This window comes from Helianthus annuus, chromosome 14, assembly GCF_002127325.2.
Source record: "Helianthus annuus cultivar XRQ/B chromosome 14, HanXRQr2.0-SUNRISE, whole genome shotgun sequence".
NCBI lineage: Eukaryota > Viridiplantae > Streptophyta > Magnoliopsida > Asterales > Asteraceae > Helianthus > Helianthus annuus.
In genome coordinates, this window is record NC_035446.2 from 79,527,794 (window position 1) to 79,539,958 (window position 12,165).

Below are 12,165 nucleotides of genomic sequence, written 5' to 3' on the forward strand. Positions count from 1 at the left end.
CGTGAACTTAATAAGCTTACCGTTAAGAATCGTTATCCTCTACCTCATACCGATGATCTATTTGACCAACTACAAGGCGCGTCCTGCTTCTCAAAAATCGATCTTCGTTCTGGTTATCATCAGCTTCGTGTACTCGAGGATGATGTGCCCAAAACCGCATTTCGTACCCGTTATGGACACTACGAGTTCGTGGTCATGCGTTTTGGATTGACCAACGCACCTGCTGTGTTCATGGATCTTATGAATCGTGTTTATAAACCCTATTTGGATCGTTTTGTGATAGTCTTTATTGATGATATTCTCATTTATTCTAACACTAAAGCTGATCATGCTCGTCATTTATGCTTAATGCTTGACCTCTTACGTGGTGAACGTTTGTATGCTAAATTTTCTAAGTGTGAGTTTTGGATTGATGAAGTGCAATTTCTTGATCATGTCGTTAGTAAGCAAGGTATTAATGTTGACCCGTCTAAAATCGAAGCTGTGAGAAATTGGAGTACGCCTAAATCCGCATCTGAGATTCGTTCATTTTTAGGATTGGCGGGTTATTACCGTCGATTCATCTTGGACTTTTCTAAGATTGTTGTACCTCTCACTTCATTGACTCAAAAAGAGAGACCTTTTGCTTGGGGTCCCGAGCAAGAGGAATCTTTTCAGACTCTTAAGATCCTTTTGTTTAATGCTCCGGTTCTTACTCTACCTGATGGGAATGACGACTTCGTGGTATATTGTGATGCCTCGAACCGTGGCTTGGGCTGTGTGCTCATGCAGCGGGACAAGGTTATTGCTTATGCTTCTCGTCAACTCAAGATACATGAGAAGAACTATACTACTCACGATCTAGAGCTTGGTGCAGTTGTGTTTGCGTTAAAGATCTGGCGACACTACCTGTATGGTACTAAGTGTGTAGTCTTCACCGACCATAAGAGCCTTCAACATATCTTTGACCAAAAAGAACTGAACATGCGACAGAGACGTTGGGTGGAATTGCTTAATGACTACGACTACGAAATTTGCTATCATCCTGGCAAGGCGAATGTAGTGGCCGACGCTTTTAGTCATAAAACTTATGTTAAGACTATTATCTCTAGTGATCTTCATGCGTGTATTCGTGAAGCTCAGTATTTGTCAGCTAATGAAGATAGTCTATCTGTTGAAGTTCTTGGTGCTAACGTGAATCAACTCGAAACTAAATCTGATGGTCTTCAATACTAATTCAATCGTATCTGGGTGCCAGACCGCGATAACCTCCGTGAGCTCATTATGTATGAGGCTCACAAATCTCGTTACTCTATTCATCCAGGTGCCGATAAAATGTACCATGATCTGCGTATGACTTATTGGTGGCCTGGCATGAAGAAGGACATTGTTGTATATGTTTCTAAATGCCTTACTTGCTCGAAGGTAAAGGCTGAACATCAGCATCCTTCTGGACTCTTAGAACAACCCGAGATCCCTGTTTGGAAATGGGATAGCATTGCTATGGACTTTATTACTAAACTACCCCGTACACCTTCTGGTCACGATAGTATCTGGGTGATCGTTGATCGGTTAACCAAATCCACCCACTTTCTTCCTATTCGTGAAGATTATAAGGTGGAGAAACTTGCTCGAACAGGGGCAGATTTAGCATGTTTCCACGAGTTCCTAGGAACCCATTTGATTCGAAGAAAATGGAAAAAATTAGTGTAAACCTTGTATGATTTGGGAAAAAATAATGAAAATTAGTGAAAAACTACCAAAAGGAACCCAGTGGAATCCGACCCTGGATCCGCCACTGTGCTCGAATATATACTGATGAGATTATGTGCCGTCATGGCATACCTCTTGACATAATCTCAGACCGTGATGGTTGTTTTACGTCACGTCTTTGGCAAACCTTTCAATCCCCTATGGGTTCTCATTTGAATCTTAGCACGGCTTTTCATCCTCAAACGGATGGACAGACCGAGCGTACTATTCAAACCCTAGAGGATATGCTCCGTTCTTATGTCATTGACTTTGGTGGTAACTGGGATGTACATTTACCATTGATTGAGTTCTCGTACAACAACAGCTATCATTCCAGTATTCAGATGGCTCTTTTCGAAGCTTTGTATGGCCGTAAGTGCCGATCTCCTCTCAGCTGCCATGAGATTGGTGACAAGCAGTTTACTGGCCCTGAAATTATTCAAGAGACAACGGATAAGATTCTTCAGATCCATGATAACTTGATCAAGGCTAGGAGCAGACAAAAGAGCTATGCTGATATTAGGCGCAAGCCTCTGGAATTTGAAGTTGGTGACCGAGTTCTTCTCAAGGTATCTCCCTAGAAGGGAGTAGTTCGATTTGGTAAGAAGGGAAAGCTCGCTCCTCGCTATGTGGGTCCTTTCATGATACTCGAAAGGATTGGCAAGGTAGCGTACAGACTCGACCTGCCACATGAACTAAACAATGTGCATCCAGTTTTCCACGTATCCAACCTACGTAAATGCCTAGCCGACGACGAATTGCAGGTTCCCCTTGAAGACTTGCAAATAAATGAAGCTCTACACTTTGTGGAGAAACCGGTCGAAATCATGGATCAGGGCGTCAAGCGACTGAGGCGCAGCAAAATTCCCATAGTCAAGGTTCGATGGGAAGGAAAGTGTGGCGCCAAGTTCACTTGGGAACTGAAAAGTGAGATGAGGGCCAAGTATCCGCAGCTCTTCGAGCAGTCTTCTTCTTAGATTTCGGGGACGAAATCTCCTAAAGGAGGGGAGACTGTAACGCATGCGTCCCTAGACTTTTACCTTTTGTCATTTTTAGTCCCTGTACTATATGAAACTTGACACTTTTGATGCTTTTGATGCTTGGAACTTTGTGAGTCTATTATGCTAGGAGACTATGATTCTATGATACTACGACTCTATGAGACTTGATTCTATGATTCTTGATACTTGGAAGCTAGATTCTTGACTCTTGATACTTTGGTGCTCGACTCTTCAGGCTCGTGAAACTTGAGACTTGGTTGAACGAGGGACTGGAGTCTTGTCACTGGCGGAAACTACGGAAACTATGGAAACTATGGAAACTTTTGTGTTAATGCTATAATCTAGTTATACGATTACCCAATAATACGCAACGCTTAATCTAACTCGCAAAATGAATCAAAGTCGGTTAAACGGTAAAGATGGGATTGACCGAATGGCGATCAGGTCGAATGAATATCCGATCGGATAGCCATCCGATCAGATGAACAACCGATCGATGGCCATTCGACCGAGCTGCCATCCGATCCGCTGCACACCGCCTTTACTCACTCTGACACTATAAATAGGTCTGTCACATAATCATTTCCACTGATGTGACAGCCTCGCTCGACCAGACGCACGCACTCCTCTTTTCTTCCATTTCTCGGAGATTTCGATACGTTTTACACTAGATTATTGTACATCTTTGATCTACACATCATTCTACGTATGATTCTCCTTTGAAATCTCACTTTTCACAGTGAAATCTCTGAGATTCGATCTCTTGAAGGTGATGTCATCATGGCGGTTTGTATAAACTGTTGAGTGATGTCATTCCGTTCAAGATCTAGCTCAGATCTAAGGAATTTCATGTGTTTTTACACTAAATCTGGACTTTTCGACTTAAACTTATGCTTTTCTTTCATCTTTTCTTAAACTTTTACTTAAAAACGGTGAGATCTGGGTCTAAACGGACTATAGACTTGATGATTAGTTTGAAGTTGGTTTGGTAAAGGATTGTTGCTGGAGAAGATGACCGGAGTATGAATTTTGACATAAACACCTTCACGAACGGACAACTGAACGGACTGGGGTGATTCCCATCCGATCAGATCGGTTGTACACTGATGTGTTTACCGTTGTCTCAATACGTACCATGTCTTCACTGTTTAAACAGAATAATAGAGACTTTACAAGTTTAAGAACGGGACAAGGACAACCTGATCGGGTGGCAATCCGATCGGGATAGCCATCCGATCGAACAACCATCTGATCAAGTGACCCTTGCCTCTTAACCCTAAACATTTTGATACTTTGAACCTTTGATCGTCGAATGGCAATCCGATCGGATAGCCATCCGATCGAACCGCCATCCAATCAAAGTGGCAATGTGCCTTGGAACCTTTAAAACACTTAGAATCTTTTGAGACTTTGAATCTTTGAAAATTTAGAACTCTGGATCGTATGGTAATCCGATCGGATAGCCATCTAATCAAATAGCCATCCGTTCCGTCACACAATGGTCATCTCAATCGAATGGCAATCTGATCGGATAGCCATCCGATCGAACAACCATCCGATCAAGATGACTGATCCGATACTTGGTTTGAACCTCGTCGTTTTGTCCGACACTTATCTGTTGTAATCTAATCAGGCTAACCCTAAAGAGTTCCCTTTGATCCAATAACAGTTAATCTGTTAAGCAATCACTGTGAGTATACTCGATCCCTTTTTGTTTTAAACTTTGGGATGTAACATGTATTCTATTAGACTACGATACTTGAGACTTTTGGAAACTAAACTCTATCCTATGTGTATGTGAAACTTGTGATTCTTGTATTCTATTTGTGTTACGTGGACGTTTAATCCAGGGTGTGTAGTTCCGCCTTAACGATAGTAGCGCTATAGGAGATGCACCTCCCCATTATTCTCGGGGGTATTGTTAGGAGGATTCTAGTTTTCCTTGAGACTTGGGAAAACAACAAAGCATCGGGATACTTGGACTATCACTTGTTGGACTGCGAACACTAGCATGGCTGAAACTATTTTGTTATCATTTACATATGGATATGAGGCTTTTCAATCTATTATGCTATTACTCAAACTTGTATACTCGCCAGTACGTTTTGTACTGACTATATTTTAATACATGTGGCAGGTTGACAGGATGCTAGGATTCTTGGGATCAAGCTAGGATGATGCTTAGAAACTCACCTAGATAATTAAGTTATGAACAATAATGAGACTTGATGTACTTGATACTTTTGATGATGGTTGTTTGGTTTTAGTCAGTGTTTTAATCAATCTAATTTATAATGAAACTATTTAGTGTTATGGAATCTCATGAGCAATCTGAACGCTTAGTGCTCGCACCCCGATGTTTCCGCCATCGGTTGGGGTGTGACTTGTATTATGGTCCATAAGGCCTTCTAATAAATAAGTTTCACTTTTTGGCAGATTTGGCCTCCGAACTTGTATTTTCACTTGTTTGCCATTTTTAACCCTTCTAACTTGTAATTTAAGCTATATGAATGGTATAAAGGCATATGTAACTCGGATTTTGTTTCAAAAATGCCGTGAATACCATTTCTCTCGATCGTACGATTACGTATTTCGTAAATAAAATATAAATTTTATTAAATACGAAAACGATCGAAAGTGTACGACGGTTGAAATTTTGCAAATGTTACAATTAGGTTCTTTTTTTTATGGATTCTTGATTTAGGAACAATCGATTTGGAACAAAAAGACGAAAGTACATGACCAAGCTACTAACTCTAATTTTTCATTTGTTTCAAACTTTTCTCAAAAGAAAAAGGGCATTGTTTAACAAATTGGCTTAAATGGGATGGTTGTTTGAGATCTTTAGAGCTCTATGTTCATTATATCGTTGTAATATACTTGATTTATGTTATACATTTTACCGGTAGCTGCTTTATGTTGCTAAAGTTTTTACATATTGTTTATATAAATTATCTATACTATATTATAATGCATGAGTGAGGGGTATTTTAAGATACCCAAAAAATAAGAACTTTCCCCCCTTTATTTATAGAAAGACCCCTAAAATGAGGGTAGTTTGGTCTTTTAAGCACTATTTATTTTTTAGCCCCTAAACTTATTACACTTAAATCCCTGATGTTTTAACAAAATTATAGATAATTAGTTACAATTCACCCCTCCACAACAAAATTATAATTTTTTTACGTATTCATGACATATCTTATAAACTATATTGTTTAAAAAAAATCCAAAGATAGCATGACAACCTACACATTTTGGTCGACGTTTCGATAGTTGTCTTGATGCACGGATTAAAAGGTACAAGTCGATAATGCTTTAATGTACAAGTAGTTAATACTTGTGATCTAATGCGCCTAATCTACAAAGATGGGCTCCATCTATGCAAACAAAAACAAAAAGAATTAAAAATACTGTAACATAAAATGAAGATATTATGTGTCACATTTTATTTTATTAAAACTGCCTAATATTTATACTTTGATACATCTTATAAAAACTTAAAACTAACCACAACAAACTTCCTAAATAAAGGGGGTGGCAAATCTAAAATTAAACCCTAAGGCACTTCTATAGTTACTACTATAAATACATAGCAGGACACCCATGTATCTACTGCTAAACAAAGTTAGAAACCCAGTTCTGAATTCAATTGTTGCGAAAAAATAAGCATGCGAGATTGAAAATTCTAATTTCAGTTCTATTATATCGCAGCTGTGAATAATTGTTTTCTTTTATTTACTTTTATGTGAATGTTAACTTATTTGATTTTTCAGATTCAGTTGCATGATGAACATGCCAATTTAAACAACCCATTTGTCGAATAAGCTTCTAAGGTATTGATTTTGCTGGTTTTTAAGTATTATTTTTGCGTATATATTTCATATTAACATGTTCGTTATGTTATTATATGTGTGTTTTATTGCAGGATGATGGTGATAAAAGTGTTGATATTATTTCTTATGGTGCAATGTTATCTTCAATGTGAATTTAGTGAAGATGTAATTTTAATGTTTATTTAATCTTTTTTTTTTTAACTTTTTAAGGATCAGAAGTTTGAGACTCAAAGGAAGAGATACAAGAAACTCTCTGAATGGAAATGGAGTGAGGTTGTTAATTTAGACAATTCTGAGGACAATGACAAAGAAGAGGAATTAGAAGATAATGTTGATTCAAGCACAAACCAAAAAACCCGATTAAAAATAATTCGAGTGTCAATTCAGAAGCGGAACAGATTTCATGTAGTCTAATATGAAATCTATCAAGTGTTTTTATGTTTTTTTTTTAATTTTTAGTTGTTATGTTTGATCTAAACGTATGAATAAAGTTTATTTAATATTTAAACTTTATTTTTGGTGTTAATATAACGCAGGACCATATTAATAAAGTTCAAATAAAGTTAGTATCCTAAATTTACAAGTCAACTGAACTTGTATAAGTTAGTCGAGCTGAAATTATAAAATATTGCAGTTATTCTTGGATATTAATCTAATAATTTGTATTTCTTAATTAAAAAATAATAAAGTAATAAACTTTAAAGTTAAACTAAAAAACTGAACTTACTATGTTATAAAGCTAATCAGGATATAAACTCTTAACATCCTATTTTTTATAAAAACTATTTTAAAAATTTTATAAAAATATAAATTTTTTATATATATAAAAACGAAATTTAACAATTAAAGTTAAAGGTGTAAAACGTACTTACGAGTCAACTACTATTTTTTATTTTTTAAAACAAAAATTTTTAACGTTAAGTTTATTGGATGAGTATCATGTGGATATTTAAAAAAAAGCTATGAACTTTAAAAAATAAAATTTTAAACTTTATCATTTAACCAACAAAATGAACTTACTTTACAACTAGAACAACTTATCTTTTATTTTTTGTCATTTGATTATTATTTTTTATTAAAAAATGAAACTTCACATGTGTAAAACAGTTTTTTACTTTATTTACATGTGTTAAAAACTTTTTTGTAACAAGTATTATAAATAAAATACTCCAGAAATTTACAATCACTACTAGATAAATAATAAATTGTGTTGCAAATTTTAGGAATTATAAGTTCAACTATATTGTTATAGATAATATTAGTCAATTTCAAAAGAATTATTTACCAACTTGACTAGATACATAGTAGATTATGTTGCATATTTTTAGGGATTATAAGTTAAAAATAGACTCATATAGATAAGATTAGTTAGGATCTAAAAATTCAAACTTAGTATGATATAAAGTTAATAAAGATATAAACTCTTAACATCCAACTTTTTTTTAATAAAAACAGTTCTTGAAATTTTATAAAAAATATTAATTATTTATATCTGTAAAAAACGAAATTTAACAATTTAAGTTAAAGGTCTAAAACATACTTACGAGTCAAATACTATTTTTTAATTTTTAGAGTAAACTTCCGTTTTGCTCCCTGTGGTTTGGTCACTTTAACGGTTTTGCCCCAAACCTTTAAAAATAGTCATTTTACTCCCTGATATTTTGGTTTTGTTGCCAGTTTACTCCCTGCGGGGAGCAAAATGGAAACACAAACAATTTGGATGGAGTTAGAGGCGGGGAGGAAACTGGCAAAAAAACCAAAACATCAGGGAGCAAAATGGCTATTTTTAAAGGTTTGGAGCAAAACCATTAAAGTGATCAAACCACAGGGAGCAAAACGGAAGTTTACTCTAATTTTTATAAAAACGAAAATTTTAAACTTAAAGTTTATTGAATGAGTACTATGTGGATATTTAAAAAAAGTTATGAACTTTAAAGAATAAAATTATATTTTATAATTTAACCAATAAAATGAACATACTTTACAATTATAACAACTTATCTTTTATTTTTTGTCTTTTGATTATTAATTTTTATAGAAAAAGCAATATTTTTTTTCTTTTGATTATTAATTTTTATAAAAAAAAACAAAACTTTACATATGTGTAACACTTATTACATATATCCACCACAATATTGTTATCATAAATATTATACGAATAAGAAAACTATCAGAAACGAGTGCCGCAATGCAAAGTGTCGCCCCCGTCGCATCGCGCAGGCACCATACTAGTATTATATATATAACTAAAACCTACAATCTCTAATGAACTTCCTACTGCAGTCTGGTGGTTAAATGATAACTATTATAATTTTATTCTTTAAAGTTCATAACTTTTTTTAAATATCCACATGATACTCATCCAATAAACTTTAAGTTTAAAATTTTTGTTTTTATAAAATTAAAAAATAATAATTGACTCATAAGTACGTTTTACACCTTTAACTTTAATTGTTAAATTTCATTTTTATATATATAAAAATATATTTTATAAATTTTAAAAACAGTTTTTATAAAAAAAAAAGAAAATAGGATGTTAAGAGTTTATATCTTTATTAACTTTATATCATAGTAAGTTCAGTTTTTTAGTTTAGTTTTAAAGTTTATTATTTTTTAATTAAGAAATATAAATTATTAGATTAATATCCAAGAATAACTGCAATATTTTATAATTTCACTATATCTAACTGCAATATCTATTTATTGCAATTTTAGGATATTAACTTATATAAGTTTAGTTGACTTGTAAATTTAGGATACTAATTTTATTTTGAACTTTATTAATATAGTCAATAACTACATTATATTATCACCAAAAATAAAGTTCAAATATAAAATAAACTTTATTCACACGTCTAGATCAAACATAACAACTGAAAATGAAAAATACAAACATAAAAACATTTGATTGATTTCATATTAGACTATATGAAATTTGTTCCGCTTTTGAATTGACACTCGAGCTATTTATAATCGGATTTTCTGGTTTGTGCTTGAATCGGTAGTATCTTCTAATTCCTCTTCTTTGTCATTGTCCTCAGAATCGTCTAAATTAATAACCTCACTCCATTTCCGTTCAGAGAGTCTCTTGGATCTCTTCCTTTGAGCCTTAAACTTGCGATCCTTAATAAGGACAAAAATAGAATTCAAAAGTTAAAAAAAAAAGATTAAGAGTAAAATGCACGGATGCTCCCTGTGGTTTGGTAAAATAACACCTATAGTCCTCAACTTTTGGAAATTACGTTGGCGGTCCTTGTGGTTTGACAGTTTGTTACTCGGATAGTCCCTGGAGTAGATGGGGGTTAGTTTTCTTCGTTAAGGCCATGTGAAATTACAAAATTACCCCTTGCTTTTATTAAAATATAAGAAACAATTCACACCCACACATATATATTAACACACACACTGTCACACTGACTCTCTCTCTCTCTAAAATGCACACTCTGACTATCTCTACTCTCTCTTTCTCAGGCAAACCCCACCACCACCTGCCGCCACCAACACCACCACATGCCTCCAACACCTGCCACAACCCCCACACAACCACCTGCCACCACCCACCCCCACAACACCCGTCGTCACCACCATAAACCAATGCGTTCACCATCATCCACTACCTAACTCCACTCACCACCACCCACCACCCACCTTTCACCTTCAAATTTGACAACCTACCCGCATACAACCAACCATCACGACCAGTCCACCTCCCATCAATAACCACTACAACCACCATCATTCAAAGGTATAACAATCCTCTCCACCATAACCACCGTCAACAACACCTTCTCCGACTCCAACCACTAATTCATACTAAAGTAAATCGAAACCTAATTTGTAAACACGAACCTGATAAGCCCCCAAGCAAACTCGATGAAGCCCCCAAGCAAACTCGGCCCAAATAAACTCGATGGCGATTCTTAGTGATGACGATGAAACCCCCAAATAAACGCAATCGCTATTTTTGTCCATCAATTCGTGACCAAATTGAAGTATAACAAGGGGAAACTCTGTGAAATCGAACGCCAAGGTAGTGGTTGTCTGATTGTATGTGAAATTGGACGACGGCGATGGGTGGTGTTTCTTCACCGGAGAAGATCAAAGGAAGGAGGTCAGTTATGATGTATGGCTATTATTTGATTTGTTGGTGCAACACCATTTGATTAATTTCATCGGATGAATATTCGTGGAACTAGGTTTCTGAATTGAGATGATAATGATGATGATGACTGGATGATGATGATTGACCAGGAAGACCAGGGAGAACAAATATATAATATAATATTTAATTAGTTTATTTTGTTTTATTATTAAGGGTAAATAAGTCATTTCACAGCCACTTAACGGAGAAAACTAACCTCCATCCACTCCAGGGACTATCCGAGTAACAAATTGTCAAACCACAGGGACCACCAGTGTAATTTCCAAAGTTGGGGACTATAGGTGTTATTTTACCAAACCACAGGGAGCATCCGTGCATTTTACTCAAAGATTAAATAAACCTTAAAATTACCTCTTCACTAAATTCACGTTGAAGATTAGACTTGTATGAACTAAACATTGCACCATAAGAAATAATTTCAACACTTTTATCACCATCATCCTACAATAAAATACACATATAATAACATAACGAACATGTTAATATGAAAGATATACGCAAAAATAATACTTAAAAACCAGCAAAATCAATACCTTAGAAGCTTGTTCGACAACTGGTTGTTTAAATTGGCATGTTTATCATGCAACTGAATCTGAAAAATCAAATAAGTTAACATTCACATAAAAGTAAATAAAAGAAAACAGTTATTCACTGCTGCGATATAACAAAACTAACCTTAGAATTTTCAATCTCGCATGCATGGTTTTTCGCAACAATTGAATTTTGAACCGGATCCATTTTTTAACTTTGATTAGCAATAGATATAGGGGTGTCCTGCTATGTATTTATAGTAGTAACTATAGAAGTGCATTAGGGTTTAATTTTAGATCTGCCACCCTTTTATTTAGGAAGTTTGTTGTGATTAGTTTTAAGTTTTTATAAGATATATCTAAGTATAGATATTAGGCAGTTTTAATAAAATAAAATGTGACATATAATATCTTCATTTTATGTTACGATACTTTTAAATTCTTTTTGTTTGCATAGATGAAGCCCATCTTTGTAGATTAGGCGCATGAGATCACAAGTGTTAATTACTTGTACATTAAAGTATTATCGACTTGTACCTTTTAATTTGAGTGTCGATATTGAACAAGACAACTACCGAAACGTCGACAAAAATGTGTAGGTCGTTATGCTATCTTTGGATTTTTTTTTAAACAGTATAGTTTATAAGATATGTCATGAATACGTAAAAAAATTAGAATTTTGTTGTGGAGGGATGAATTGTAATTAATTATCTATAGTTTTGTTAAAACGTCAAGGATTTAAGTGTAATAAGTTTAGGGGCTAAAAAATAAATGACGTTTAAAAGACCAAACTACCCTCATTTTAGGGGTCTTTCTATAAATAAAGGGGGTAAGAAGTTCTTATTTTTTGGGTATCTTAAAATATCCCTCCCTCATGCATTATAATATAGTATAGATTAATAAAT